The sequence below is a fragment of the Plecotus auritus genome (assembly GCF_963455305.1).
Source record: "Plecotus auritus genome assembly, chromosome: 2".
Taxonomy (NCBI): domain Eukaryota; kingdom Metazoa; phylum Chordata; class Mammalia; order Chiroptera; family Vespertilionidae; genus Plecotus; species Plecotus auritus.
In genome coordinates this window covers 43,338,785-43,359,285 of record NC_137771.1, presented here as the reverse complement: position 1 = coordinate 43,359,285, position 20,501 = coordinate 43,338,785, and the positions used below count along the sequence as shown (strand labels likewise).

Genomic DNA, 20,501 nt, shown 5'->3' with positions numbered 1-20,501 from the left:
TAAAGATTTATTTAAAAAAATAAAATAAAATAAAATGACTGGTATCCTTACAATAAGAGGAGAGAGACACACAGGCAGAGGATGGCCACATGATGATGGAGCAGAGACTGGAGTTAGGCCAGGGAATGCCAACGATGGCTGGCAACCAACAGAAACTTGGGAACATTCGGGATACCAGATTGCTCAAAACTCAATGCTGAGAATGTTGAACCCTTGATTTATATCTCAAATTGGCATTTTAAAAAATAGGCCTTTATTTACCTGGATATAATCATAATGCCTGCTACCACCCTCAGACAGGCCTGGTGCTCTAATGCCAAGTTACCCAAGGGGCAATTGCTGGCATGTCCTCATTGGCACTATGAAGTGGCTGAGAAGACCAGTTCTCAAAGTAAACAGTCCATGTTGGTGGTAGGAAACTCAGGTTAGGCATACTTTTGTCACTAAATACCAGCTATTTACCATAGAGCTCTCAAATGAGACCTTTCTACATCCATCTGGGTAAGATGATAGACTCTATCTGCTAAATGCCATTGCATAGAGAATAACATTTTGAGAAACTACCTAATGCATAAGGTTTCTAATGCTGTAAAAAATAGCAGCTAAAATTAAATGCCACTTAATTTTTCAGAGATGAATTAATGGACAGCTTAGTCAAATTCAAAGCTGTTTGATGTATAAAACTTTCTAAATGGAACTGTTTCATTAATAAACAGTATAACAAAAACCTGTCTAGATGGGTTCATTTTTCTTTGTGGAGGGGAGGGGTATTTTTCTGAGTGCTTTATTGCTCTTCGAGATAATAATAAATGAAAATCACCCAATGAGCATAGCGTTACTTACTGACAGCAAGAGTCAGCTACCCCCAGCACTTGCATTGGGCAGAGACTCAAATGAAAGGCTGGCTAAGGAGTGAGAAAGCTTTATGGTGGCGAAAGGGGAAGGCCCATCTCATGGCAAGGTGTTGGCCTAGGGAAGCTGGAGGTGGGCTGAATAGAAGAGGGGTATCCAATGTAATTGGTGAGGGGGGAGCACATCTGGCTTTCCCTTGTTGGTCCAAGGTTGAAGGGTAGATGCAAAAAAAAATAAAGCAAGCTGTTAGTTCAGTCCTGACCTTTTAGGGACAGACACTGCAAAGGTGAAGCTTGACTTCAGGCTAGAAGCCCTCCTTCATTGTCTTTAACCAATGGAACATAGGAAGCCAAAGGCCCTGGGGCAACTATGTAGGCTTCTGGCAAGGTAGCCTGAGGCCCCAATCCAAAGCACTCATCCATTGTACATCCGGGGGCAGTTGCTGCCCCTGGCCACTGCCAGGGTCTGGAATTCTTCCCAGGGAACCATCACTGCCTGTTCCTCCCCTGAGGGGACAGCCTCGGGACACTGCTCCCTTTTGGTCCCAGAACAAACAGCCAGCACAAATCTACTGTTTTTGCTTTGAGGTCTGTGAATTGATCTGTGATATTTTCTGTGCTAGGGTATTTATATAAATTAATTCCCAGTTACCTAGGGAACCTACAAGGCTTGGGGCTCTTCCCTGCACTTGACCTGAGGGATAGAAGTGGGCTAAACCAGACTTCACTGTGCTTGGAGGCTGGGTCTGTCAAGGCTGGGAGACTAGGCTCTCTCAGATTCACCAGAGAGGTATCCCAGGCCTCTTGGCAGTGGTGGGGGGGCGGGGAGGGGGAAGGAGTTTTTGAAGTGGAAAAAGAAAATGAGAATGGGTGGACTCCCCACATTCATCTTATGGAAGATGTGATCCCAACCATGCAAGCAAGGTTAAGACCTCAAGTGAGCTGACGAAGCCCATTCTCTTGGAAGGCCAGAAGCTCTGGCCCTAGGCCAGGATGCATTTCAGATGGATTTTTTTTTTTTTTAAATAAAAAATCCCCTGGGGTTTTTCTACACTGCTTACTTGTGTCTGCAGGCTCTCGCCATTGGGTGGGGAGACAGTAACCTGCTTGGGGCTCTTGGTGCCAGGCTCATGCTAAAGAGTTGGTGAGGCAGAGCAGGAGCTGCCTCTGTCCCCAACCCTCCAGCTGCCAGCCTTCCCCAGAGGGAGGTCTTTCTGCAGGGCAGCTGCCTGAGCCTAAGCTTGAAAAGACTAGAGAGACTGACTGATGTCCCAGGAGTCTTCCCAGGGTAACTCATCAGCTCACTCAGTTTGGCCTTATTCTCCCCTTCCCACTGGGTGGCCACGCTGGTCAAGTTGTTGGCCATGCCCAACGCTGTCACCATATTCAGAAAGTCCTGGTCTTGCTCACAGAGGGGATTGGAGAAGATGTCTAAGGATATTTTCTTTCACAGCAGATTTGGATGTGGCTAGGTCAGCAATGGGGCTCCTCTGCAGCCTCTTTATCTGGGCTTCCAGCTGCAGTTTCTCATGCACCCTTTTGAAGTCTCTCTCCACTGTTTGGGGAATAATCCGTTTCTTGGGCTGCCCAATCTGGAAAGGAATTCAGCTCATGGTCCTGAACCCGGCCCTGACAGTGGGGTCCTCACCTGCAACTCAATTTACCTTTTTTCTTTTCTTTCTTAAGAATACTTATTTTACTTAGAGTGGACAATTACACAAGCATATGTATGAAACATTACATATACAGAGAATGCTCATAGGGGGTCATATCAATGCAGAAGCAAGAAGCTAGGAGCAAGGAATAATTCTCCCCCATTGGTTTCCGAGAGAGCATGGCCCTGCCAACACCTTGATTTCCAACTTCTAGCCTTCAGAACTGTGACACTTCTGCTCTTTTATGTCACCTGGTTTGTGGTGCAGTAGTACCTCTTTATCCACAGGGATACATTCCAAGACCCTCAGTGGATGCCTGAAACCACGGAGAGTACCAAATTCTATATATTTTTTCTAGACATACATACCTATGATAAAGTTTAATCTATAAATTAGGTACAGTAAGAAATTAACAACTAATAATAAAATAGAACAATTATAACAATACTGTATACTAAAAGTTATATGAATATGGTCTCCCTCTTTTTCTCAAAATATCTTCTTGTACTATACTCACCTTTTCCTTTAAAGGGAGCACTTATGGTTTTCCTTGAATTGCCAGCATGACTCTCTTGCACTTTGGGCCATTCTTAAATAAAATAAGGGTGAATTTAACACAAACACTGTGAGACTGTGATCTAATAACCAAGAAGGCTACTAAGTGACTAATGGGTGGGAGTGGGCAGGAGCATATACAGAGTGGATTTACTGGACAAAGGGATGACTTATATCCTGGGCAGGACAGAACTGACAGCACCAGATTTTATCACACTACTCAGAATGGTGTGCAATTTAAAACCTATAAATTGTTTCTTTCTGGAATTTTCCATTTAATATTTTCAGACCATGGTTGCCTGGGATAGAGGAGGGAGCAAAACCATGGAAAACAAAACTGTGAATAAGGAAGGAGATTAGGGGCGGGGGGGGGGAAATAAACAGTATGGCATAGACAACAGTACGATGATTACAAGAGGGAAAGGGAGGTAGGTGATGTAGAAGATTCTATGATCTTAAGATCTGAAAAGGTTGAAGGGAAATGATTCTGGGATTACATTACACCATTTGAAAGTGATTGACAAGTTTTTAATACAGCTGGGTTTTTATAAATTTGTAGTCTTGTAAGCTACAGCCATTTATTAGAAAAAGATTTTTTTAAGTGCTATGCAGGCCCTGGCTGGTGTTCTCAGTGGTTAGAGCATCAGCCCGTACAGTGTATGGTTGTAGGTTCAATTCCTGGTCAAGGGCAAGTACCTGAGTTGCAGCTTCAATCCCCAGCCTCTCTCTCTCTCTCTTTACCTTTCTTCCTCCCTCCTTCCCTGCCTCACTTTCACTCTCTCTAAAAATCAATGGAAAAAAATATTCTCGGGTGAGGATTAACAAAAAATAAAAAAATAAAGTGCTATTCAAGTCTTGCTCAATGATTTAATCCCCCTTCAAATAGTGTCTGTCTTCCATGTGCATTGTGGATTTGATTGTTTTGTCTATATTTTGCCATTTTCCAGCCCCAGGCCTGAAAATGTGTGTTTCAGTTACAAAATACCCCCTCGAACTAAGAAAGCGAGAATAATCAAGACTCACCCAAGACTTCCAAAAGAACCCCCGAAAAAGCCCCAAACTCCTCATTATCCTCTTGGAACTTAAGAAGTATTAGATGGCTATGATGGTGGAAATTACCAACACTACAAATGAGCAAACTGTACCAAGTTCAAATTTCTTCTCCTATGTTACGCTCCTTCTTGGAATGGAGCCTCCTGCTGCTTTAGTATTAAAGGGATCTCAGTTTCTTTCTTCTGATTACCCCCCTATTGGATATTGACTTATCATTTTCATAAAATTGCAAATGGGAGCCTGTTGCCTGAGACCAGCCATAAATTATGAAAATGTGCTCGGCTCCTCTGTAGGGGTTGACCTGCGTAAGGGGAGACTGTCAGAGAGCTAAATGTAACTGTTTTGCATGGGTTGTGAGGAGAAGGTGTGTTCTTCTTGGCCCTCCAATTTTGAAGGGAAAAAAGAAAGGGAGTAACATTTGCTAACCTATTAGGGACCAAATTCTTTGTATGGTATTTAATTTAATGCTACTAACCCAGGGAGGCACAATCATCCCCTGCTTTGATAAAAGACAAAATAAGAAGGCCAGAATGGTGAAAACACTTCCCCAAGGATAGTGACTGAGCAGAGTGAGGTACAAACCTAAGTTTGCCTCTGAAGTTTAACCTCTTTCCACTTACTGCACTGCCTTTCTAAAGAGGAATAGTAATATCTCAGATAGGGGTGGACGGGGTAGTTTTTATTAACATCAACCTAAACTTCATGCTCCTCAAGTTCTGATAGATGTGCTCCAAGGAGCCATTAAGAAAGGCCACTGATCCAAGAGCTATAAATTCACTCTTTCTTCATTCACAGCTATAAGCAGCTACTTAAAACCTGGGTAATATCATCCTTAAAATAAGTACCAGTTGTCTGGGTATTTATGCTCTATCACTCATGGTTGTTCCATCCTTGACTCCATTAATAAAATTTTTCTTAATTCTTTTCCTCTTTTTATGACTTTGCAAGGGTCTAATTTGCAGGCAAAATTGCTAATTTTACAGCTGATTTCTGCTTTGTCAGCATCAGCCTGACTGAGGAGTTATTAATAGAAGAATAGGATTCCCTTTTCATCCTTTTGTTCTTGACTGTTGTAGGAGGTGGGACAAAATCCATTATTTAATAACATTTGTTCTTCTTCAAAGGGCATTGTTCCGGCCTTTCCATTTTCACTAAACTACAGCAGTATCAGCAGCCACTGCGGCCACGTTCTCTTCCTTAAAAGTTTCTGGAATTCCTCCAAGCTATACGGTTGGTATAAAACTGTCTTTGAGATTCACTTTGGGAATGAGGTCCAGCTGGAAAATTCTCTTAGTATTTTTGTGCATGTTCCAAACAGTAATTTCTATGCATAAGCATTTGTAAGTGTCCTAGTCACCTACATTCCTGGAATGGGTGCTGAATTTGGGCTATATCAGTTAGGAATTGTTTTTGGCTGATAGTAACACAAAATAGAAATAACAAGGGAATAAATAATAGAAATTTATGTTTTACATAAAACATATCTTAAAATAGGCACTCAGAATTAGTATGGTGACATCACACTGTCATTCATCAGGTACCAATGCTGTTTCTGTCTTTTGTTTTATTATCAGTTTCCTGTGGTTTCCATTCTCAAGGTTGACCCACGGTTTCAAATAGCCATTGAACCCATGACTTTGAATACATGATTCTAAGGAGGAATCAAAACATAACATTGCAGGGCAAATCAGCTGTCTATCAATCTCTTATGGAATTTTCCCAGAAGTCCTCCCAACAATTTGTTTTTCTATTCTCAAGTTTTAAGCCACAACTCCACTGAAACTATTCTTGTCAAGAACACCTATAACTCCAAGATTACTAAATTGAAAGATTAAATCTTATCCACATCTTAATTGTTCTACCAGCAGCATTTACCATAGTTCATCCCACCCTCTTCCTTAATACAGCTGGCTGACAGGACAAGCAAAACTACAACTTGTTTATTCAACTTCCACTCAACTTCTCCATTTAGATGGGTTACCTCAGATTTAACCAGTCCAAAACTGGGGGCTGCATCTTCCCCCCAAACATTCCTTCTCTTAATCTTCCCCAGTTGGTAAATGAACATTCCATCTTGAAATAGGGGACATTACTACAGATCCTATGGACAATACAGGGAAAATACAGGGATAGTATGAACAGTTCTATGTCCACAAATCTGATAACCTAGGTCAGTGGTCAGCAAACTCATCAGTCAACAGGGCCAAATATCAACAGTACAATGATTAAAATTTCTTTTGAGAGCCAAATTTTTTAAACTTAAACTTCTTCTAATGCCACTTCTTCAAAATAGACTCACCCAGGCCGTGTTATTTTGTGGAAGAGCCACACTCAAGGGGCCAAAGAGCCACATGTGGCTCATGAGCCACAGTTTGCCGACCATGGACCTAGGTGAAATGAGCCAGTAACTTGACAGATACAAATTGCCAAAATCACACAAGAAGAAATAATCTGAATAGACATATATTTATTTAGGAGATTGAGTCTGGCTAGAGCTGGTCCTTGTCTGCTCTACATTGGTGAATCACCATTTCAAATACCTACTTACTTTATTCTCTGGAGAGAAGTTTCTGATTGTTGCTATGGTCAATATTAATTTCCTTTTATTATTTTCTATGAGTAATTATGCTGTCCTGGCTGCTTTTGACACATACTGTTTACTTCTTTTAACAACCCTCCCCATATTATAGATGAAGAAATTGTTCAGCAAAATTTAGGGGGGGTTGCCCATTGTCCAATAGTTAGCTGAATAAATGAACTAGGATTCTGACTCCAAAATCTTTGCTTTCTCCACAGCCCCACGCTGATGCATAAAAAGGTAGAGCTGGTGCCCTGGAACATATAAACAATAAGACATGGCTGTCCAATCTCTAAAGAGTTAATATTCTCCCTGCTCCTGTTTTAGCATCTCAGAAGAATGTACTGGGTCTTTGCCTCTACAATATCTATCATGACATCAACTTCAAAGCGTTTGATCTCCTGCCAGCATGCTTTCTGACACACGCTAGAAAATAAAAGTAGAAAACCAGAAATGATTTAGTTATACTTCTTAAACGTTTATGGTACCAATCAGGAAAGATGTCGACCTTATAATTAAGATTAGAAGCACATATTAAAAAAGGGGTGGGAAGAAATCAACCAAAGAACTTATATGCATATATGCATAACCCATGGACACAGAGAATAGGGCAGTAGAGACCTGAGGTGGGGGTGGGCTATAAGGGGTCAGTGGGAGAAAAAAAAAAGGGGACATAAGTAATACTTTCAACAATAAATATTATAAAAAATATTCTATACAAAAAGGTAGAGGCAATTAAAAAATCAGCTCAATAAAAGCAAAACGAGTGCAACCTGGTAGAGGCTTCCGGGTGCCACAGAAGACATAAAGCATAAGCAACTGCTCAATGATAAATTTTCTCTGTTTTTCACTATTGATGGTGCAATTCTAGGGTGGTAGGTACAGTTTTGCCCTGCACGCATGTTTTTCATGAGTGAAGGGGTGAAAATCATACTGTTTTTTGTAGTCAAAGGCACAAGAAAGAGAAAGTGGTTTGGAAGGGACAGAAAAGGTAGTCCTCACACTTCTGCTGCCAGTCACCGTCTGCCTTCAAGTGCGCCACCTGAAGTGTAAGAAGTCAGGTACAGTGGAGACTTCAGCAGTTGTTATAAACGGGTCTACCTTTAAGATCATTTCTTTAATATATTTGTATTGTGGTAAAACATATATAACATAAAATTTACTATTATAACTGTTTTGAAGGGTACAGCTCAGTGGCATGAACTGCATTTGCAGTGTTGTGCAACCATAACCATTATCTAGTTCCAGGAACTTTTATTTACCCCAAATGGAAACCCCATATCCATTAGGACCCACTTCTCCCTAGCCCCAACCCCTGGCAATCTCTAGTCTCCTCTCTGTCTCTATAGATTTGCTTATTCTGAACAGTTCATATAAATGGAATCATACAGTATCTGGTCTTTCATAACTTTACTCAGCATCAAGTTTTCAACATTCATCCACATTCATTCACATTGTACTGTTAATCAGTACTTCTTTCCTTTTATACGGCTAAATTATATTCCACCGTAAGGGCATTCAACATTTCATTTGTCCATTCATCATTTGGCTTGTATCCACCTCTTGGCTACTGTGAATAATGCTATTGGAGATTTGTTTTAGATCTGTCCAAATCTATTTTCTAGGCCTTGAGGAGATCTAGAAGAACCCCACCCTTTTCGTGAGTGTCCCTAGGCTGCAGCTCCACTCCCTCACTCCAGGATCAGCCTCAGTTTTACCTTCTATGAGTCCCTCTTCTGCCACCCTAAGTAAAGCACGTCCTCACCCTGCCAGTCTCCCTTCTGGCTCTTCCTTATTTCCTTTCTTCATCACAATCTTATGACAAGAAGTCCCAAGAGTACAATATAGCTCCATTTTTTAAAATTAAGTTGTTCTCACTGCTTCTCTGAGAGTATAAGTGCAATACCATTTTAAAATCTCGTTTTCAAGAATTACTTCTGTTTTTAACCAAATCTCTATAAAGCAGAGCCTGAGGCAAGAATTGAAGGGATGATACTTTATTTAGAAGAAGCAAGCCTAGAGCTATAATGGTGAGAAAGAAGAAACGAGGCAAGGAAATATGAGAAGCAATGCAATGTATTTTATCACACTGGTCACTTTTTCTCAATAAGTCAAGAAGACTTATAGTAACTTGTTGTCAGATGTGTTTGTTTGACCTACAGGACTTCTTTGGGAGGTTTACAGAGAAATTTTTTACCTCAGAGAAATCCTCAAAAAGATAAATGAGGTGGAATTACCTGACTAGTTCCCTTCTATCCCTCATTTGTCATTACTCTTGGTTTGCTCCGACTAGAGAAACTTCTACAGCAAATATGAGCCACAGAACCCTGTTTACAAAAATATCCAACCTTGCAAGTGACCATATGTTTGGAACTCACATAAATCAGTAAGAAATTGTGAAATAAAATACACACATCAAGCTGACTCTGAACTAAGGTATTCCAGGTTAATTAATATTACATAGAGAGGATTGGGAAAGAAAGAACCAATGGGACAAGAAACCCATAGAGAATTCTTGGGAATTTTCTTCTGATTTACATAAAAAATATGTTTAGATATTCACATTTTAAAACTCAAGAAATAAAAATCACAATATATTTATATAATTCTACCCCCAAAATAAATTTCTTCTACTACAATGAAATGACAATGATATAAATATCAACCTACAAAAATGTAAATATTATTTATTTAAATAGTTGGTGTGCATTTCTTTTTACCTTTAAAACAAAATAAGCACTTGATAAAAAGCACTTGAGTGCCTTTTTGATAAAAAGCACTTGAGTGCACTTGAGGGCCCATACTAAGATAATTTTATTTTTACTTGAAAGTATGCTAAAAATATATATATAGTTTCTTCATGGATGTGTACTTTCATACTGTTACTGCAAATCCTATCCAAAGGCCACTGGACTGTATATTCTGCAAGAAAATGGACTATATGTTTTAGTCCCCAATGGGTATAATATATCAAACTTGGTAAGAATTCAATTAGTATTTATTAGATAATACAATGTATCAGTTAATCAATCAATCCAAAAAGGCCTGATATACATTTATATCTGTCATTTCTCATTGCTCTTGGTTCACCCCAGTTGAAGTCTTAATTCTATATCAAATATAAATTACATTTATTAAGTGGTATTTAAGTAGGTCTCCCCAATCTTCCTCATAGTTCTGGCTCAGTGCATTAAATATAAATTTTGAAAATTGTATAAATCCATAGCTAAAAGATACATCTTCAAATGCTGTGGGTTTAATATATGAATTGGGCATAGCTGAATGTTTATGGTCATTTAGGGTACCTTGGAACCTTCAAAAGATCCATGATGATGTGTCATATCAATATTCATACATTTCCATGGGATATATGTTTTCATTCTAAATGTATAAAAAGGACAAACTCAGGATTTTTATATGTTTATTTGACAAGTCTCTCACACTGGATTCATTATTTACCTACCCTAGGCCAAATTTCCCTATTGATGGCAGATTTTTTCCTGCATTTGTCTTCGTTGATATGCTTCAAGCCGTAGAAAAATAAGCCTGAATTTTGATGCTGATCATGGCCTGGAGGGCAGAGCATGGACTCATGGATGATTCTCTATGTCATGGCACAGTACTCAAAACAAACAGATAACTGGTGTGGGTTCAAAATAATACAAATGTACTAAAAAGGACATTATTTTTCTCCCTCAAAAATGTAGAAATGTCATTCTGTAGGGCAGTTGAGAAACCTCCTGGTTATCCCCAAATATTTCCAGAGGTTACTAATATTCAAGCCAAATTAGAAAGAGAATAACAACCTACAGTGGAAGGAAGCTCACCAATTCTCCATTCCAGCAGAAGTATTCTTTCACATTTAACCTTTGTCAAGATTCAATATTTTTAGTATAAGTTGACTTTGTCAATATCAACCAACTGAAAAGACATTGAGAGTGTTGACTGTTGGAAGAATAAGTGGTCAGGGAAGTTTTTAGAGAACTTCATGGGAAAGAAAATAACGCCTTGGTCAAAAACAACAAAGATCAGAGAAACAAGATATTAACTATCAATGAAAGATATTAAATGCTTATCATCCATAATGATATCAGACAAAATCCATAATATGTATGCCTCAGATGGCAATTGGTGCTAGGCAGGTGAATGGCTGGTGGAGTCAATGGCTTCTGTGAAAGCCAGGTATGACTTAAATCATAGCTCAGGCAAACTCAGTGGGGCCAGACCCAGTTAAATGGGAAGATGATGTTAAAAGTGGCACAGCTTAATTTTCTTGTTTTAGCCAAAGCTAAATTCGCATAGCAAAGTCTTGGAAAAGCTGGGAGTTTGAACACAGATGTCTCTCAAGTTTTCCATTCCTGCTCAGGAGGAGTAAAGAAAGCATCAATCGTGTAAATAGCTCTTGAAGCATTAAGTTGTTCAGGAATTATCAGAGCCTAAATTTCATTTATTCATTTTTCATTTAATCGAGTGTTATAAAGTATGATCTGATGATTAAACTCCGTAATATATTTTTTGAGATAAAACCACTTGCCCAAATTATAGATATTCTCAGAAATGAATATTGTTCCTGCCCACTTTTCATAAAACTAACAACTTGGTGATGTCAAAGAAGATTGCACAGGTTAAGTTTCTTGTTTTGTGTAGACAGATGAGAATATTTTAGAAGCATTTATTTCTCCTGTACTTTTTCTCCAATTGAATTTTTTAACACTGGATTTTTTTACCTTCCGTATTATCAAAGAAGTGATTGATATCCTTTCTCCCATGGACTGAGTAATCTTCAAGGTTCCTCAGATGGTTGGTCTCTACCTCTATGTGTCTGAAAGCCATTATGATGTAACTATAGGGACTACATAGGGCTGGAGACAGGACACAAAGGCCACTACTGATCACAGCTCTGCCACTAACCAATGTTGTGACCTTGAACAAGTCATTTTCCTTTCCATTTTTATCATCTTTCAAATGAAGGCATTCAATGAATAATTTATAAGCTCATTTTACAGATTAAACATTCTTTAATTCAAAGTTTAGACTCTAGATGTCCTATAACTTTTAGGCACTTCATTTACTCCAACAAAGATTAGACTTTCTAGATCATAACTGTAATTTTGCTACTGTTATGAATCATAATGTAAATATCTGTGTTTTCCGATGGTCTTAGACGACCCTGCTAGCGGTTCTCAACCTGTGGGTCATAACCCACAGGTTGAGAACTGCTGCTGTAGAGCCTAAGACCATCGGAAAACACAGATATTTACATTACGATTCATTAACAGTAGCAAAATTACAGTTATGAAGTAGCAACAAAAATAATTTTATGATTGGGGGTCACCACAACATGAGGAACTGCATTAAAGGGTCGTGGCACTAGGAAGGTTGAGAACCACTGTTCTAGATATTAAGCATGGTTAATGTATGTCCAATGTCACGGGCTTAGAGGAAGTCATTGCTAACCTTTTTGAAATTTGTCAACTTTTCCAAGTTTACTATGGGTACTTTTGAGGAACTCTGAAACTCATATGCATATTCAATCTCAATGGCCTGAATGATTTGAACAATGTCTCTTAGGTGGACAGACATATGAAGTTAGTCTCATAAATGGCTTGGTCCCTGTGGGTCCTCTTCGGGAATAGCCTTTGTGTTTTAGAATATAGTTTTAAAGAAATGGGAACTATTCAATGCCTTGTGTCTTTCACACTGCCTCCTAGGTCCAATGGATCTTTAGCAAGTACCCAATCTGAGAGACAACCAAGGGGTTACTAGGCATTTGCAAATCATTTGGATTCAGTAAATAGTGCTTCTCAGTCTTTTATTACCCTTACTATGGCTGATTGAATGTGAATTCTTCACATACACAGTTAACCAATGGTTTTCCCTTTTTTCACAGACCCTAATATATAAAACATAAACATGAAAGGGTCCCTCAAGAAATTTAACTCTTGCTAATTTGCTGGAAAATGCTTCAAAGTTGGTTAAAGACCAACTTCTAGAGCCCTTTAGAACATTGTTTGAAGGAGAGAGCGTATGTGGTATCAGATGCTGCAAATTCTCAGTTCATGTCTACACATGGTATGCTTTCAATAAATGTTTTCTCTTGCTATTATTATTATTATGTTCTTGTTATTATTATTATTCTCTGGGGTACTATTAATACTAGAAAATTGGCATTCTACTTGTTGTATGCATCCTCACCAAAGTTCTAAGGATTTAACTGAACACATATGTTGCATTAGATATCACCTGTTTCTCCTCCAGATCTATACTGCACACTTCTGTACCATATGATCCAGGAGGCTGATCTGTACCAATGGGAAAAAATGGGCTAAACTTCTCTTTAATTTCCAACTGGGTTTGGTCATTGAGGAATACCAACAGGATGTCAGAGGGCAAGAGCAAAGTAAGGCTGAGTGTGTATTGCCCCACTCCCTCCCATATGATTGGTTAGTTTTCCTCAACCAAAGGTCTCATCCCCTAAGAGGCACTTCTCTTTACTCAACTATCTCTATCTTCAGGGTAGTAACCACTCCCTCCACTTGCCCAGCAAGCTAGTGCTTTTCTGTTACTAACCAATAGTCAATTTATTAAACTTTCTTTAAATTATCCAATTTAAGTATGTCATGCCTTTCCTCTTAGCTCTTTGAGGACAGGGATATCTGTTTTGAGTTGTTCAGTGCTATCTCCCCAGCCCCTAGTACAGTGCCTGGCATGTATTAGGCACTCAAGAAATATTTGTTGAATGAATGACTGCTCTAAATAAGGTGTTAGCAGATTATGAAGTCAAAGCTTCTATAATTTTGGAGGCTCTTTTTAAGAAAAATAATGGACAAATATCTCAGTGTTGCAAAAATATGAGACCTTATTGCTAAGGCTCCTTCCCAAGACCTTGAATGGGTCCCATGCAAATGTAGGGACCTGAAACTTCACCTTCTCTAGCTTCAACCTATTACTTCTTAAATCTCAACTCTGAGTTTCAAAGAATCTGCCAGTTGTAAGGAATCTGTCACAAATATGAAGGAAGCAGCATGGTGAAATGCCAAATGCATAGAATTGGGAATCAGATACATGTGGTTATTGGTTATAAACTTGGATTGGGGGCTTGGTTTACTTTATCTATAACAGAGACAATTACTTGAAATAACTACATAAAGATCCTGGCATACAATAGGTGCTTAGTGGTTGTTCAGTTTTGCTGTGGCAGCCTCCCTTCAAGCATTCCCCAGGCCTGCTTCCTACCTGCTATGATCAAATTAGATTTTCACCTGCATCCTCTGAGACCCAGTCCAAGCAGCTGCTACTTCAGGACCAGACCATGGCCCTGTATACATCAAGTTCTAGAGCCAATATTTGCACAACGAAAAGTCCAGCACGTAGCACAATTTGCCTGCAGTCAAATATCCAGCCCTGTTTGCCAGGGATTCCTTTATGTCACCAGCCATAACTCAGCCAGATCTCTGAGGAACCATTTAGATGCTCTAAGCAAAGTTTTTCATTGCTTTCTCAGAGAAAAAAATTCTCCCCATATTTCATTTTTTAAGTGATCCTCAAAGGCATGTCAGTTGCCTTCTACATAAACATTTTATTATAGGGTTGAGCAAGCCACATTTTAGAGTCTATGTTATCTATTTTTTTAATTCTATGTGCTTTGTTATTAATACTTTCTTTTTCCAGTTACTTAAATATTAATTATACCCATCTTTGCTTTAAAAATGCAAAGTCATGAAGATATGAATGATATTTATTTTTTTCATCATTGTACTCTCAGAACAGAGCATGGTAGTATCTGGCATGTAATAGATATTCAATAAATATTTTTGAGTTAACAAATGAATGATTGAGTATACCATGCAGAATGAAATATTAGAGATAACCTAGGAAAGGTGAGTTATAAGCATAAACTAAGAAATCAAATATGGGCAATATTTTTTACTGTATATATACAAGGGTTAAATATTATATGAGGGACTGAGTTCTTCATGACTGGAGGTACTAAAGTAGCAACTGGTGAACATCTGTCAAGAATTCTGTAGGGAAAAGTACTGCCTCAAATTGAAGGAAGTAGTTGGTTACTTTTAATTCAAACTCTAATATTTGATCTCATAAATTCATACTGCCTCTGTGTTATATAGTGATTTGTGGCAATTTGGAAACCAAACTGACCTTGGAGCTAATTCCAGTTGCAATACACCAGCTTTGGTACCTTGACTAAGTTAGCTTCTCTCAGCCTCATTTTTCTGCATCTGTAGAGTGAGCCTAATACTGACCCCCCAGGATTCTTGTGTATTAAATGAGATATTAAATATAAGAGCACTCAGCACTACTCCAAGTATCTATTAACTATTTAACAAACAGTAGATTCCTTGTCTCTCCTACCCCTCAAATTTGCGCTATTAATAAAGGTAGAACAGTTAAGAAATTCCTTATGAATGCAATGTAAGAAAGGGTGGTAATTCGATTCAGACCTGACCTCTCCCTCTGTCACTGGCCCTAACCACCTCTGTGACTTTCAGCATATTATATACAAACTTTAGCCTCTGATTTCTTCAGTTTTATGCATGCCCTAGATTAACTACTTCCTTGGATTCTCTCAAGTCTTGTAGAAAATGTATTTCTGCAGAGAGCTCAATTCATCTACATTTTGGAACTCAGAACAATATGAAATAGAAAAACCCTCACTTCCTTGTTGATTTTTCTGACCACTATAGGTAGGATCCTAGCATGTGGCTGAATCAGACTTGGTTTCATGAGCATATTATGATGGTGAAACACAATGAGCCATAATCAGCCTATCATGACAGAGGTGCAGGTATCCTCTCTGAGGCTGACCTCTTCCACAATAACTTCATTTCTTCCTAGAATAAGACTGAAGAATTAATACACTGCAGCTATTTGGGTAATATCTCCATTTTTCAAAGGGAATGTTCTTAACATGGGCCTGGTATCCCTCATGCTGTGACACAATAGGGTCCTTCACCTCCTTGGTTATGAGCCATCCCTGCAAAGCCCGGAAAACTCATTCTCTGCTAAATGTGCACTTTCATAACCATGGGGGGAAACAGATCATTTCAGCTTCCTGCCCAGAAACCCAGCAGTGCACTGGTGTGTCTTCCAAAATCTGATTAATCCTTCAAATAAAAAGTCTGATATCTTTTCATTATATTCTTTCTCTCTGGGAATAATTTTCAAAAATAATAATATGAATAATAAAGCATAACATTAAAGTGGTGTGAGCTATTCATTGGATATGAAGAGCTAGGGGTCAAGAAAAGACTCTTTTGCCTCTAACTGGGAAATTAAACTACCCTCTCAGATTTTATTATACAGGGAAGTAAAAGACTTCACTCAACTGTGAAGGCAAAGGATTTGATTGATAGGGCTGTTATCCTTGGTTACCTTTATAATGACTTAGTGTGGATGGGTTTATTTTAAGAAAAATTGATTTCAAAAATATGCCTCTGCATCCATGTCTGTAGTTAAGTCACAGCAGCCCTTCCTCCACCCCCATAGCACTTTCTCATAGCACTTTCATCGTTAATGAGTAGCATCTAGGTTCCAGATGATTTCAGGCCTCAATCGCAGTTGCACTGGCAGATCCTGGCTATAAGCTTTGAAATGTTCTTATCCAAAGGTTTCAATGAGAACCACATGTTTTTTCTACTTGCTCTAATTCCAGTATCTTCTTCACTGAGACTTTTGAGGAACTCTCTACAAACCCAAGTTGCCCCAACTCAAAAGATCCATTTGGATATGACTGGAGTTTGAGTCCAGAAGGCACAGGGAGACTATGGACTAAAAGAAAGACCAGAGAGAGGGCCATACTATAAATGAGGCTGCAGGAAAACCACTCCAACATAGAAATCAGAGGGCTTGAGTTTCAGAATCAAAAAATACAGAGTAAGCACCCACTGTAAGCTGGAGCTGTTTCACATTATTGCAACATGAAATCAATATATATTTTTAAATATATTTTTATTGATTTCAGAGAGAAATGGAGAAGGAGAGAGAGATAGAAACATTGATAATGAGAGAGAATCACTGATCGGCTGCCTCCTGCACACCCCCTACTGGGGATCAAGCCCTCAACCTGGGCATGTGCCCTTGACAAGAATGGAAACTGGAACCCTGCAATCCAAAGGCTGATGCTCTATCCACTGATCCAAACCAGCTAGGGCTGAAATCTATATTTTAAGGCAACCATTGCTAGCTTTATTTTATAATTAGGACACTGAACTTCAAAAAGGTTATATGACTTTCTTAAAGGTCACAAACTTGCTTCACAGTTGAAATTTGAACTCACATCTCCTGACTCACATTTATGTTCTTTTCATCATTCTACAGTGGTTCCTTACTGAGGTTGGAACCCTGCTTCTGCTATTTGGTAGCTGTCAAGCTACTTAGTCTCTCTGAGCCTTTTCTGTTCTATTAATTTTTGAGGATGGAACAGAGCATCAAAGAAAAAGAATTCTCTGCCTATCTGCCATGAAAATAATTATGAATGAACCAAAGGAAGAGCATTAAAACCCTTCTCTGACCAAGATTAAAACCACTAATTATTAAGAGACTTGTAATCACTAAAATCTCATTTTTTCAATGATTATGACTGCCAAAAAGCTTTCAGATAAAGTTCAAAGTTCCTTTCTTAACCCACAAGGCCCTTCCTCACCTTTCTTCCTCTCACCTCAATCCCCAGAAGCATGTCTCACTCTACAGCCCTCCACTTCAGCCAGTAATTGCAACTTTCCAGTCTGCATGCCACTCTCCCACCTATGGTGCTTCTTTCTTTTTTTCATCCAGATACTCAAACATATTTTTTAAAAATCAACTCCATGATCTCCTCTTCTGGGAAGCCTGCCTTGACTCCAGATTAATTTAGATGCCTCTCTTCTTTGTCCCCACACACACCATGGGGTCCTTACTCATAGGAAATCTCCATAATAGCCAATTGCTTGCTTTTCTCCTTTGCCAGATTCAGAACTCCCTAAGGACAGGATTGGGTTGAATTTATCTTATATCCTCAGCATTTATCACAGCAACTGAGGCATAAAAAGTGATGAATAAATGACTTTGAGTGAGTAAATGATTAAAACAAAAGTGATCATAAATGGCTAAAAAGACAAATGGAAAATAATCTCCATTACTGAAAAGGCAAATTCTTTTAGCCAGAGTAGGGTTCTACCTAGCTGTACAACTTTACCTATCACTTCCTGCTGCCCCTTTTCACCTTCTCCCATCTATATATATAAAACCTAACATGCAGGGGCTCCACGGCGGCAGCGGCTGGACCTGACCGGATCGCTGGGGATCGGGCGGCGCCTCTCTGCAGGGGTGATGCTCCCCGAGGCCGCAGGATGAGCCAGTGACTCTGCTGGCCTGGGCACGGCAGACCCAGTGGCGAGCATTGCAGGCTCAGCAGCCAAGAGTGTGAGGCCGTTCCGCTTGAGCGAGGCCTATGTGGAGGCCATGAAGGAGGACTTGGCCGAGTGGCTCAATGCCTTGTACGGCCTGGGTCTGCCCAGTGGGGGTGATGGCTTCCTGATGGGACTGGCCACAGGCACCACTCTGTGCCAACATGCCAACGCTGTCACTGAGGCTGCCCGCACTTTGGCTGCTGCCCGTCCTGCCCGAGGTGTGGTCTTCCAGGCTCACAGCGTGGCGCCGGGCTCCTTCATGGCCCGAGACAATGTGGCTACCTTCATCGGCTGGTGCCGGGCGGAGCTGGGTGTGCCCGAGGTGCTCGTGCTTAAGAACGAAAAGAGCGTGGTGCTCTGCCTGCTGGAGGTGGCGCGGCGCGGGGCCCGCCTCGGCCTGCTGGCTCCTCGCCTCGTGCAATGTGAGCAGGAGATTGAGCAGGAGCTGCACGCTGCACCCTCGGCCCCCCACTCCCCGACTACTGAGGATGAGGAGGGCACCCCCGAAACTGCTGCTGCACCAGGGGCTCCCACCCGAGGGCCACGCATGACGCCCATGGACTTGAGCAACCTTGACGAGCTGGTGAGGGAGATCCTGGGCCACTGCACCTGCCCAGACCAGTTTCCCATGATCAAGGTCTCCGAGGGCAAGTACCGCGTCGTAGACTCCAGCCTGCTCATCTTCGTGCAGGTGCTGAGGAGCCACGTGATGGGCCGCGTGGGTGGTGGCTAGGGACACGCTGGAGCACTACCTGGACAAGCACGACCCTTGCCGCTGCTCTTCCACAGTGCACCACCCACCCCAGCCGAGGACCCAAACATTCTCCCCGCAGAGGGTGTCACCCACTCCCAGCCCGCGAGCTGGCAGCCCAGCCCCAGGGGGTGAGCGGCGAGGCTCCCGGCCAGAGGTGACACCGTGAGCTTACGAAGCTCAAAGGAGGGGCCTGAGACCCCACTCAGGGCCCGGGATCAGCTGCCCACCCCCCCACCCCCCATTCCCGCTCCCGACGCTACTCTGGGGACAGCGACTCTTCAGCCTTCTTAGCCCAGAGCGGCCCCTTGGTGCCCGAAGTGATGACTTGGGCACTGGCGCCCAGAGGGAGCAGCCCAGCCGGCGGCTGACGACAGGCACCCCAGCCTCCCCGAGACGACCCCCTGTCCCTCGCAACCAGTCCCGAGACCAGCTAGATCGCGGGCGGCTCCAGGAGGCCCCAGGAGGCAGGAGAGCCCAGCTGTCAACCCCCAGCCCTGCCCGGCGGCGGGTCCGGAGCCAGAGCCGCGAGGAGCAGGCTGTATTGCCTGTGCGTAGGGACCGAGACGGGCAGCACTCTTGTGTGCCACGGGGTAGGGCCAGTGGGGGCTCAGGCAGGAGCAGTCCCCACACTCCCCGTGCCCACAGCCCTGCAGCCCCCCCGGCCTCCCCGGGTCTCCAGCCCTAGTCCAGAGTTGGGCACCACACCTGCCAGCGTCTTCCGCACACCCTTGCAGCTTGACCCACAGCATGAACAGCAACTGTTCCGACGCCTGGAAGAGGAGTTCCTGGCTAATGTCCGAGCCCTTGAGGCTACTGCTGGTGGAACCCCCACTGGACCAGCCTCTGACCCGGTTGGGGCCCCAGACGCTCCAGGCCCTGACTCAGCCTACTGTTCCTCCAGCTCCTCCTCTTCGTCCCTCAGTGTCCTGGGTGGCAAGTGTGGCCCACCAGGGGACTCTGGCCGGATGGCCAATGGGCTGCCCGGGTGCCGGGGTCCAGCCCTGTCCAGCTCTTCCAATGAAGGCAGCCCCTGACCTGGTGGGGGGGGGGGGGGCAGCCAGATGCATCTGGGAGTCACATGGCTGGCCCTGAGCCCCCAAGGACCTGGGCATGGGGCCGGATGGACACACAGCCAGACCGGAAACCCTCACGAATTCCCACTCCTTGGGGCCCCCGCCGCCCATCTGAACCCATGGTGCCCGGGGCCTGGCATGCCCTGCACTCGGTCAGCCCAAGGGTGGAGCCGGATTCCTGGATGTGATGGACCAGCCCAGCTGCATCTAGGCCTCTGTTCCTCCTCTTCCTTTTCCTTTGTGGCCTTAACCCCTCTGCATCAGGGAACACCCCATCCCCCGCACACCCCGGGTATCAGACCTCATGGGACCAGACCCCTTACATGGCACAATGGGACCTCTGTTGTACATTCCGATTGGGGGATGAGCATCGCTATTTAATTACTAATATTATTGAATGCCTTAGAGGAGCCCAACGAGGATCCTCCTGAGGTCCTGCGGCCCTGCAGAGCCTGACAGTAAAGTTTTGTTCCAGCCCCTTGGAAAAAACAAACAAACAAAAAAAAACACCTAATATGCAAATTATCCCCAGGGGAGTTCGACCAGGATACTGATGGCTTGCTATGGTGGCTGC

At 42.0% G+C, this 20,501-nt stretch overlaps 1 pseudogene across 1 annotated transcript; it reads left to right on the top strand.

The window, feature by feature from the left end:
- Positions 1 to 276: 276 nt before the first annotated feature.
- LOC308241053 (GAS2-like protein 1) lies at positions 277 to 20,115 on the top strand (annotated as a pseudogene). Its single transcript has 3 exons — positions 277 to 411; positions 7,639 to 7,753; positions 18,076 to 20,115. The product of its transcript is annotated as a GAS2-like protein 1 (transcript).
- The last annotated feature ends 386 nt before the right edge of the window (positions 20,116 to 20,501 follow it).